Raw genomic sequence first — 10614 nt, forward strand, 5'->3', positions numbered from 1 at the left:
AAACTTCTTCTGCTGTATCCCCCCATACAATGATGTCATCGATGTACTGGATGTGTTCGGGAGCCTTACCCTTCTCTAGTGTGACCTGGATCAGTCCATGACAGATGGTTGGACTGTGTTTCCACCCCTGGGGCAGTCGATTCCAGGTGTATTGAACGCCCCTCCAGGTGAAAGCAAACTGTGGCCTGCACTCTGCCGCTAAAGGAATGGAGAAAAACGCGTTGGCTATGTCGATGGTGGCGTACCACTTTGCTGTCTTGGACTCCAACTCATATTGGAGCTCCAACATATCTGGCACGGCAGCACTCAACGGTGGCGTAACTTCATTTAAGCCACGATAGTCCACAGTCAGTCTCCACTCTCCATCGGATTTACGCACAGGCCAGATGGGGCTGTTGAAGGGTGAATGGGTTCTGCTGACCACCCCTTGGCTCTCCAACTTTCGGATCATTTTGTGGATAGGGATCACAGCATCTCGGTTTGTCCGATACTGTCGTCTGTGTACAGTTGTTGTGGCCATTGGCACTTCTTGATCTTTAACTCGTAGTAATCCTACAATGGAAGGGTCTTCTGAAAGGCCAGGAAGGGCAGACAATTGCTTGGACCCCTCTTCAATCACCGTGGCTACACCAAAAGCCCACCGGTACCCTTTCGGGTCCTTGAAGTATCCTCTTCTTAGGTAGTCCATACCAAGGATGCAAGGGGCTTCTGGCCCCGTCACAATGGGACGCTTTTCCCATTGGTCTCCCGTCAAGCTCATGTCCGCCTCTACTACTGACAATTCTTGAGACCCTCCTGTCACTCCAGAAATAGTAACAGTCTCGGTACTCTTATACTCCGAAGGCATTACAGTACACTGGGCTCCAGTATCTATCAAGGCCTGGTATCTCTGAGGATCCGATGTGCCAGGCCATCGGACCCACACAGCCCAGTAAACCCGGTTATCTTCTTGGTCCCTCTCCTTCTCCTGGCAGAAGGCAGGGCCCCTCTACTGGTCTTGATCAGAGCATTCGTCGTCAGAGTTTGACTTTGACTTCTTAGACTTTTTGCCATTGTCGAAGTGGACCTCCATCTTCTCGTGTTTCGGCGATCGCAGTTTCTCTTCTAAGAAATCTCCGTCTACTACATAGACAACTTTCTTGTCAGTCTTCTTTCGCTTCAGCTCCCTCACTCTAGCTTCAAGCTTAGAAGTGGGTTCACCATCCCACTTCTTCATGTTTTCTCCTTTACTACGAAGGTATGCCCATAGTTGGTTACGTGACCCACGCTTAGAGTTCTCTTTCCTTCGACGTGTGAATGACAGGGATCGTGAGCAAGATCGAGACCAGGATCGAGGTCTAGGCCGAGGTCGTCTTTGTCGGTCCCGCCGTGATCTTCCCATTGGTCTTTCTTGGTAATCTCTATACCTTCTGTCCTCTCTGTCTCTAAGGTCGTCCTCATATCTGGAATATTCATAATCTCTCTCCGTTCTTTCCCTATCGTAGGTGCGTCGGTACAGGGGATTGAAGGAGTCTTCCATATTTTCCTCGATGGTTCTTATCCAAGCACACATAGTGTCCACGCTTGGTTCATCCATCTTTGGATTATATACGGGTATCAAGCAGGAAATATATGGTTTAGGGGCACCTTGAATTACCTTTTTCCACATTGGTTGCGTGCAGGGAACATTCTCAGGAACTTGGATATCATAATAATCTGGATCAGAATAGATGATCTCCAGCATGGCCAATTCCCGTAGGTATTGGATGCCTTCTTCCGCAGTCCTCCACCTTCTTGAAGAACTCTTCAGGGACTCCTTAAATGGGTATTTCACTCTCACCGCGTGGAGTATTCGGAGCCAAAGACTGGATGCCATTTTCTCCCTCCCCATTTCTTGCTCTATCACAGGGTCTCGAGCAATGGATCCCAACTGTCGTGCTTCATCACCTTCAATTACATGACTATCAGCTCCCTTGTCCCAGCATCGCACCAGCCAGGTGAGGACTTCTTCACCAGGCAAGCGCATATAATCTCTCCGTAAATCTCGAAGCTCTCTTGTGGTCAGTGATTGTGTAATTTCGCTTTCTCGCATAATTTCTTGTCCATCTCTCCCACGTAGAATCTTTTCCACCTCTCTCTTTACTCTTCCACTCCTACGTGGGACTGCTCCCACTTCCTCCCTATATCTCTCATGTGGAGGTGGAGACTGAGCATGCCGTGGGGATAAGCTTCTATATTGTTCACGCCGCGGAGATGGTTTCCTATGCCGTTCATACCGTGGGGATGGACTCCTATGCCGTTCACGCCGCGGAGATGGACTTCCACGTCGTTCATACCGTGGGGATGGACTCCTACGCTGTTCGCGCCGCGGAGATGGACTTCTGCGTCGTTCACGCCGTGGAGATGGACTTCTATGCCATTCACGCCGTGGGGATGGACTCCTGCGTCGTTCGCGATACCCAGCGGGTGGAGGTAGTGAGTAATCTTTCACGTGGTGAGATAAGGGCCTCTTCCTCCAATCATTCACACCTCCAAGAGAAGGTTGGGTCTGGAGGGGTAGGGATAATTCCCCCTCCAATTGAGGGGGATGCTTTGGCTCCTTCTTTGCGTCTTTTGTAACACTGAATGTGTAGTCAGGATATAAATCATCAAGCGACAATATACCACCGGCCGTTTGTACTGTTGCTTTCTTTTCTCTTGATGCTGTTCTGTATTCCTTTGGGCGTGCCCCTAGTTCTCTTGGACGTGCTCCTTCCCGTGTAACCGTTTCTTCCTCTCTGGTACCTGCTTCTTCTCTTCCAATCGCTCCTTCCTCAGTCACAACCACTACTTCCTCTCTCGCAGTCGCGCCTTCATCACTTGCTGTTGCTCCTTCTCCCATTGCTGCCGCTCCTTCGTCCACTACATCTTGAGTGAATTGGATAGGTTCTTCTGTTCCTTCTTCTTCTTCTTCTTCTTCTCTTTCTTCTGTGCGTTCTGGTTGGGGAGATGAGTCTGTAAGTTCCTTGATCTCTCTTACCCACGTCTTCTTCTTCTTCACAGGGGCAATGATGACCTTCCGGTTCTTAGCTTGAGTCCCGGTTCTAGTGGGCTTAGTAGAAATGGCATTGACTTCAAGTTGTGTTTGGACTCCAACTTCTGTGGACCTAATAGGGACATCACTGGTTTCAAGTGGCGTGGTTTGGGTTTCTGTGTCGACCTTAACCCTTTGAAGGTGGTCTATGGCAGCTCGATAAGCATTAGCCAGGCCCCAGCACAAAGCGGAGAATTGCATATTCGGATCTTTGTAGGAAAAACACCCTTCTGCCAAACAGTGGGCCATCTCACCAGAATCAAACATTTGTTCTGGTGTGAACTCCCAATTAATGGGGGGTGACACATGTCCTACTAATCTACCGAAATCTTCCCAAGCTCCATGCCACCCGGGGACTGGCCTGTCTGCAGCCCTTTCCAAAGTTCCAGCGAGTCCCTTTGAGGTGTGATCTTTCCTACAAGAGGGAAGGCAACGGAACCCCATTCTTCCAAGTTTAAGTAGCACTTCCAGTACCTTTATCAATGACAGTACTGTTGCAATAAGATTTATATAGTAATTAGAGCCGATTTTAACCATGGGGATTTCCTTTACCAAACCTTCGATGTCAAAATTAAAGGATGGAAGCAATTTGTTCCATCCATCCTCAAGGTCTGGACGTCTCCCTATACGGTAGCCTAACACAGGTGTAAAGGTGGCTAGAATTATAAGACAAATTAATGAAATAGCCATTGTTTTTTGTTATTATTTCTTCTTGATCCCAAAACAAACCTTTGTTTATATAAACAAAGTTTCCTTGGCTGCTTTCCCAGACTCTGGCAGTGTTCCCAGACCTGTTCCCAAAACAATAGATTGGTTTTGCAAAACAACACCGAGCTTGGCTGTCTTCCTGGAAAAACGTTTATCAAAACAAGCCAAACTTAACCAAAATATCCCACTTCTGACACCAAAAATGTTGTGCAAGTTTCGAGCTGGCTTCCCGCCAAGTCCCCGAAACTCGACAACAAGGACCCGCCTCCCAGAGAGGGAAAAGAAAACCAAGCAGCCAAAGCTATAGCAAATATATATATATATATATATATATTACATATGAGACAGATACACAAAAGGAGAATACCACACACAGAAGGGGGGGGGGGGGGGGGGAAGGGGAAGGGAGAAGGACAAAAAGGGGCAAGGACCGAACAAGCCAACCAGCCGACCGAAGGCAAACTAGCAAAAAAATCTCACCACTTCCCTTCGAACAGGCAGGATGGCTAGACACGGCCCAAGGCTCTCCCCTCACGCGTGGCAGATAACGGTAGTCACTGTAGGCCTCGGCTCCAGATAAACCAGACCAAAACAGGGACCCGCCGTTCTCGAACCTCGCCGGAAAGGAAGAGAGCGAGATGCCTCCCGCTGGCCTTATTTATACCTCAAGTTACGTAAAGGAATAGCATGGAATACTTCCGTGGTCACTTTTCTAGTTTCCTTCCTGGTTACAAGTTGGTCTCCAGGAAGGCCTAGAGTGAAACCACCACAACTGATTATCAGTATTTCCCTAAAAATTATCATAGGTATTTATATTAAAAATATAAACATGTTTTAGTGTTTAGATTTTTTGCTTTCTCTTTCACCTCATTCGCTCCTTTATTCAAACTCTGGATTCTTTCATTAGACCACCAATTTTTATTTTTTTTTAATTAATGATGATTATTACACTTACCATTTTTTCAAATGCTGATACTAGCAACAGCATGAGTCTTTTGAAACATTGTCTTAAGCTGTCCTCACTAGAGAAAGAAAAATTGCACTTTCCTTTAAGGAAAAAAGAAACAGAAGAGGCCTGAAAACCTATCTAGTTCCTTTATAGTGATAATTTGAAAGAAAAAGGAAGCTTTGTTGGACAATGCGTTTTGTTAATTAGAGCAAATCTGTCATTGTTGTTTTTCTGGTAAACTAAAAGATATTTTACTATTTTACCTTTATCTGCTACTTTCTCTTGCCAGGTCACACTTTTAATGTACATGTTGTATATTTCTCAAACCTTTATTTTTCTTTAGATTTAACACATGGTGCTTTAATTACACATGGTGATTTAATTACATGGTGCCCAGGTAATTTTAAACTTAATATTCAGGCTACTAAGGAACAAAGAGTCCTATTGAAATTTTCACTCTGCTTTCAGCACTTAAAGTTTGCATTGTTTTAATCCTCATTAAAGCTAATAAATTCTGACTTAGTGTTTACCACAGTTCTCTGATTAGTCTGCTTAGTAGCTAAGAACAGGTTTAAGGACAAATATCTTGTGGCCCACTGAAACTTTATGACAAAGATATGCTAAATATATTGCTCCTTAATTCATTGCAAATGGACACCTCTCAGTGTCATATTCACGATTGTATGGATGACCATCTACTGGGAATAGTTTTATAGAAATGTTAAGTTTTCAGTCTAGACTATGCAGTTATGTGCAGATTTATCAGGGTTTAATTACGCTGATACTTTTGGTCTGTGTTTGGCCCAGCCACCTGCAAAAGTTTTGTTCTTTCCCTGCCAAGTTATGAGAAAACAAGCATTGATAAAACAGGAACTTTGTCCTTGAAGGGAGTTTTTGTATAAACTATATTTAATTGATGTTCTGTGATTGGCTAATTGTTCTCCAAGTACATTTGAAGGAGAGACTGAAAAGGAGATGATGAAATAACACCCCCAGACTCAATTAAAAAAGACCCTCCTGAGTACAGTACACAGGCACATGGAAAGCCACACGTCTCCAGAAGAGATACACTTACATAACCTAGAGGGTGGGACGGAGGGCCTCAGGCTGGGCGGTGCTGGCCACGCCGGCCTAGGTTGAGGTCACTCAGTTAATTGTATAAAAAGACAGTGCTTTCTTGGAGGGTAGCAAGCTTCACCTCAAGGACGATGTTGCCTTTTGGTGGGGACACCCACCAATTTGTGAACTTACTGACTTTCCAAGGATGCAGCTTCTGCTATTGGTAGTTATAGGCATGCTAGGTCTGTAAGATAATTTTATGGGCAACAGCTGGGTAACTGGGGAGGTTCTGCTGGGGGCTTATTTCTCTCCCCCTTCTTCCCTTTTGAGTTTGTTCATTTTGTTGGCCACCTCTTGGTAATAAATTTCAGTTCTGTTGAGCTTGCCATGGTGTCATGGTTTCAAGATTTCAGTATGGTCCGAACCCTTCCTAGTACAGCAGTATTTGGAAGTTAGTGCAGATTTTTGTTTGGTTGTCTGAAGCATTGAATTCTTTTATTCTAGCAATGTTGTATGAAGTAAAATGATGAATAAAGAAGTGATTTGTGTATCAATAAGAAAATGAAAGATAAGCTATGTATGTGTTAATGCTGTGGACTTTCAAATAAAAGTCTTATTTCTATAAGGAAAGTTTGAGTCCATACAAACTTCACCCTCTTGCTTCATCTCATCAGTAGCATTTAGTAATTCTAAATTGTTACATGACTAATTAAGTATAATAGACTAATGCAAAATTATATCCTGATGAAAAACATAGCATCCAATTCTGGTACTTTGTCAGTGTGTCATGAATTTTACTTTATGATCTGTGGCAGCAAAAGAGAATCTGAGTAAGCCCATGACAACTGAATGAAGAATCTGACAACAGAATTTCCTTTGGTTCATGGTTTAGCTCTCTTGCTAAAAGGGTGAGGCAATGTGCAGATTTTACTAGCAGTTCTTGCCACCAGGTTCTACTGGAGCTGACAGAAGCAGAAGTGTTGGTGTTTAGAAGGTGCACAAGCAGAGAGAGTTAAAACTGGCAGGACAAACTTTTGTAAATGTGGCAGTGAATATAAACAAGACCCTCCTGGGATGATGGAAAATGGAGAATCCTTTATTAAGGGCTGAACAAGTTTTTATATTTGAAAAAGGCACAGTAACAAAACATGGGGGGCCATTGCAGTCCTGTCCAGCCACTTTAAAGCTTTTTCCTGGGAAACTTATAACTGGTCATCTTTCCGTGAGCTTCCATCAGAACTTCAACTCCCAGCATACACCGCGACCATTATGCAACAAGCATCCTGTATTAACTCGCTCATAATCCCACACATCCCCCATTTTTATTAATTAAGACAAAACTGAAACCATACAAACCAATACAACTTAGCATTTAAACTTTAAAACAGCCTTATTATGAGCACTTATTAAACTGAGAACTTGTCTTTAAAGTCTTTATTAAAACCACCTATCCTTATAAAAAAACAAGGATTATAATGTCAAATTTGAGGAAGCCAAGATTTATAATATTAGATCTAAGGAAATCAGGGTTTCTAAATTTATCTTAAATTTGAGTGTTATGTATATAACTAAAATTGAGCACGTTAAGCCTTTAAGAAAATAAGTCAAAAAAATTCACATTCTTATTAACTCAAACATACAGACACATCCACACACATCTGGCAGCTGCCCATTCAAACCATCACACACACAATCTCAAAAACCACATCCTTGTGCATTTTAACAATAAAAAAAAGATTTAACAGCAATGCTTCGTGTCCTATCTCTTTGGTCTTCAGTATGTCAATTGGCGTGTCTAATAAATATCTCATCTGACTTGATGAAGAGGTGATCTCTAGTGTATCAATTGATATGTCTGTGTGGCCTGATGATAAGGCCATGTAGTGCCTCACACACCGAGAGGGAACCCACTGCAGCCAGGTACCTGTGGACACACACGCATACCCCCTTGCTGCAGTGGTTGTGTCCATCAGGCAGTAGAGACAATAGAGAACAACTCTTGCAGCAGGAACAATTTCTCCTGGATTTGTGGAGGAAAAGGCTACCCAAGACCTCCTGCATTTGGCTGATGAAGTCCTCCATCTTCACCTGAACATCCAGGTTGTTGGTGATGTCACTCTCCTGGAGCCTGGGCTTGGCTTTCTGAACCATTAAGTCCATCTGGTCACTGAGGGACCTCAACAGGTGCTCCTGTATTACACTTTGGTAACTCATCATCAGCAAACTCAAGTACTGCAGCATCTCATCCCACCCTTGCCATGTTGCTCTTTCATCCTCAAAATGCAGCAGCACAGAACAGTGACTCAGGAAATACAGAGTCTTCTTCAGAGACGTGGATAAGGTTGAAGGGACATCACAACTGTGCTGGAACAACAGCTCTAGCAGTCTGCAGCTCAGGAGCTGGCTCTCTATGGTGTTTAATAAAGCTTCCCTTTGGCTCCTCAGGGGGATATTCAGTATAAATATCTCATCTGCAATCTTCCGGGAGCTCCAGGTGGGAGATCTGTCCACTTCCACTGTGATAGACAACATCCACTGGAGCAGGAGCACAACCTTTTGGGCAAAGAAAGCTACCGGAGCCTGTATGCTGGCCAGACTTGGTGTAGATGAGCTGTGCTCAGCCCTGGCTTCTACTGAGGAGGAGGGAGTTTCTTGTGGCTGCTCCTGGGACTGGCATACTAGCTAAGACCAACCATTTGACCACTTCCTTGACATTGTTGAAGCACATATCACATGAAAGCACTTTCTTGGCAATCGACTTCTGCAGCAGGTGCAACCTCAGATTCTTCTGCAAGTCATCCTCCAGGGTCTGTGCCATGTAGGGCAGGAAGAGGAGCCGGTTGGGGGGATTCTCCTGGTCTTCCATGATGAATTTTGTCAGCGTCCAGTTCCGTCCCACTGTGGCAGCGCTGGTTGGATGGAGCATTTGGATCTTCATCAGCAGCATGTGTCCTTCAAGATCTCCTCTTCATAGGCATTCAACAGGACCTGTCTGGTCAGGTGGGAGATGATATCTTTGGGGGGACAGTGCTGACAGGAGACAAACTCATTCAGGAGATGCAAGGTGCCCTCCAGGAAGTTCTCCTCCATGGTGGTGTGCACCATGCTCAGCTTCCCTCTGGGGATGAGCCCAGGTTTCTACTGTGTTTCCCTGTTGGGTACTATGCCTTGGAAGAAGAGGTGCTGAACTCCACTCCTCCTGAAACTGCAGTTGGTCCAGCCGGGCCTTGCTGTCAGCATTGCTCCTGGCTGGGGTCACTTGCTGGGTTGATTCATGTGGTAGTAAGTCACTTGTTACCAGCAAAGACCATTGGGCCTTTCACGGAGTTGTGGGAAGGGTTGAAGCAGGGCTCAGCCTTGCAGGGAAGTCCCTTTCTTGGCAAGGATGGGGAGGATCTTCCTCTGGGCCATCAGCTTTCCAGCTGCTATTGCTGTCCAGACTGGGGGCGCTGAGTCCTGCAGCATGCTGGGCAGGGAACCCAGGTCACTGTTAAAGCTGGTAGCGCTGCACTCCTGCTCCAAGCTGCAGGAGCTGTGGCAGCTGGAGACAGGAGAGAGGCAGCTCTTGTTGCCTATGCTTTCTTTTGTGTCTGTGGTGGCACAGGGCTTCACGGGAGTGCTGTGCCAGGGTGGTGCAGGGCTTGGCTCTGCCACTTACTCCATTTCTTCCTATATGGTGAAGCAGAGCCAGAGATGGGACATGCGTGCTGCTGGGGCAGCAGATGCAGTCCTGGGACACTAGTAAGTTTTCTAAGCACTCACACTACAAACTTCGCAATAAGCTCGTAAGTCTCCTGAGTAATTTACTTGGGTCCTCGAGATTGCATAAGCTTCCTCCCCTGCTAAGTGTGCATAAATCACTCCTGCTTGTGAGTTTTCAACAACGTAAACCTTGCAATTTTCTTTAAAATCTGTAAGCCACACTAAACTGAGTTGTCAATAAAACCATCTTAAAAAGTGCACGCCAATCATGAGGTGTAAAAGTATAAGAAATACTCAAATTCTCCATGAATGTAAGAACATGGGGAGATGAAATTCCACTTTCCTTACCTATTTGCTGAATATCTTTAATTACTTCATATGGCAAAATCTGATATTGAGGGGACTGCCAGGGGCGACAGATTACTGGGCAGGTGTCAACCACCTTCCAATTGCCTGCACTCAACACCTCCTCCCAGCATTTCACCCACCCAATTGTCCCTATATCACTATGTGACCACTGCTGCTCTGCAGGGGGAGAAACATCCAAATCCTTCTCATTATCCTCGGTGCAATCCTCACCTACCAATTCCTCATAGTCCTCATAACTCTCAGACTGGGGCATAGAACAGGACAGCGGAAGCGGAAGCCAAGCTTCCGCGGCTGTTACGCAGTGAGATCGACATTTGGGCTCCCTGTCCCTCCCATGATGACACGCACAAGATGGCAGTGGCCTGTCTCCCTTCCTGGGACGAACGCATAATAGCGGCTTGTCCACAGACACATAACAGGCATGGGACGGCAGCTCATCTGCGAGTACATGCTGAACACTAGACAGCGGCAGCCCTGCTGCCACCCCTCGGCAAAGGACACTGACACACAGCCTCCCTCTCACTCCCCTTCCTCCCCCCACCCTGGTAGCCCCCCACCCTGGGACGTTCACCCTTCGACACTGGAGGAGCCTCAGGACGAGCAGAGGGAGCAGAATTCGTGATCCCCAAGGTACCAATCTCACTTGTATTGCTTTCAGAGCAGTGATGATCTCTTTGTAAACAGCTAGGTGGTTAAAGGCTTCCAAGTCCCCAAGTCCCACTTCATCAAGAAGCCTTAATCTGATTTTCTACCATTCGTTTACTTGTGTAGTCCC

The 10614-nt window shown here is 45.6% G+C and overlaps 1 pseudogene; it reads right to left on the reverse strand.

The window, feature by feature from the left end:
* Positions 1-7737: 7737 nt before the first annotated feature.
* On the reverse strand, positions 7738-10277 carry LOC127477329 (SUMO-interacting motif-containing protein 1-like; annotated as a pseudogene).
* Between the last annotated feature and the right edge of the window lie 337 nt (positions 10278-10614).

This window comes from Manacus candei, unplaced genomic scaffold (assembly GCF_025592945.1).
Source record: "Manacus candei isolate 608988 ecotype Guabito, Panama unplaced genomic scaffold, ASM2559294v1 h1tg000051l, whole genome shotgun sequence".
Taxonomy (NCBI): Eukaryota; Metazoa; Chordata; class Aves; order Passeriformes; family Pipridae; genus Manacus; species Manacus candei.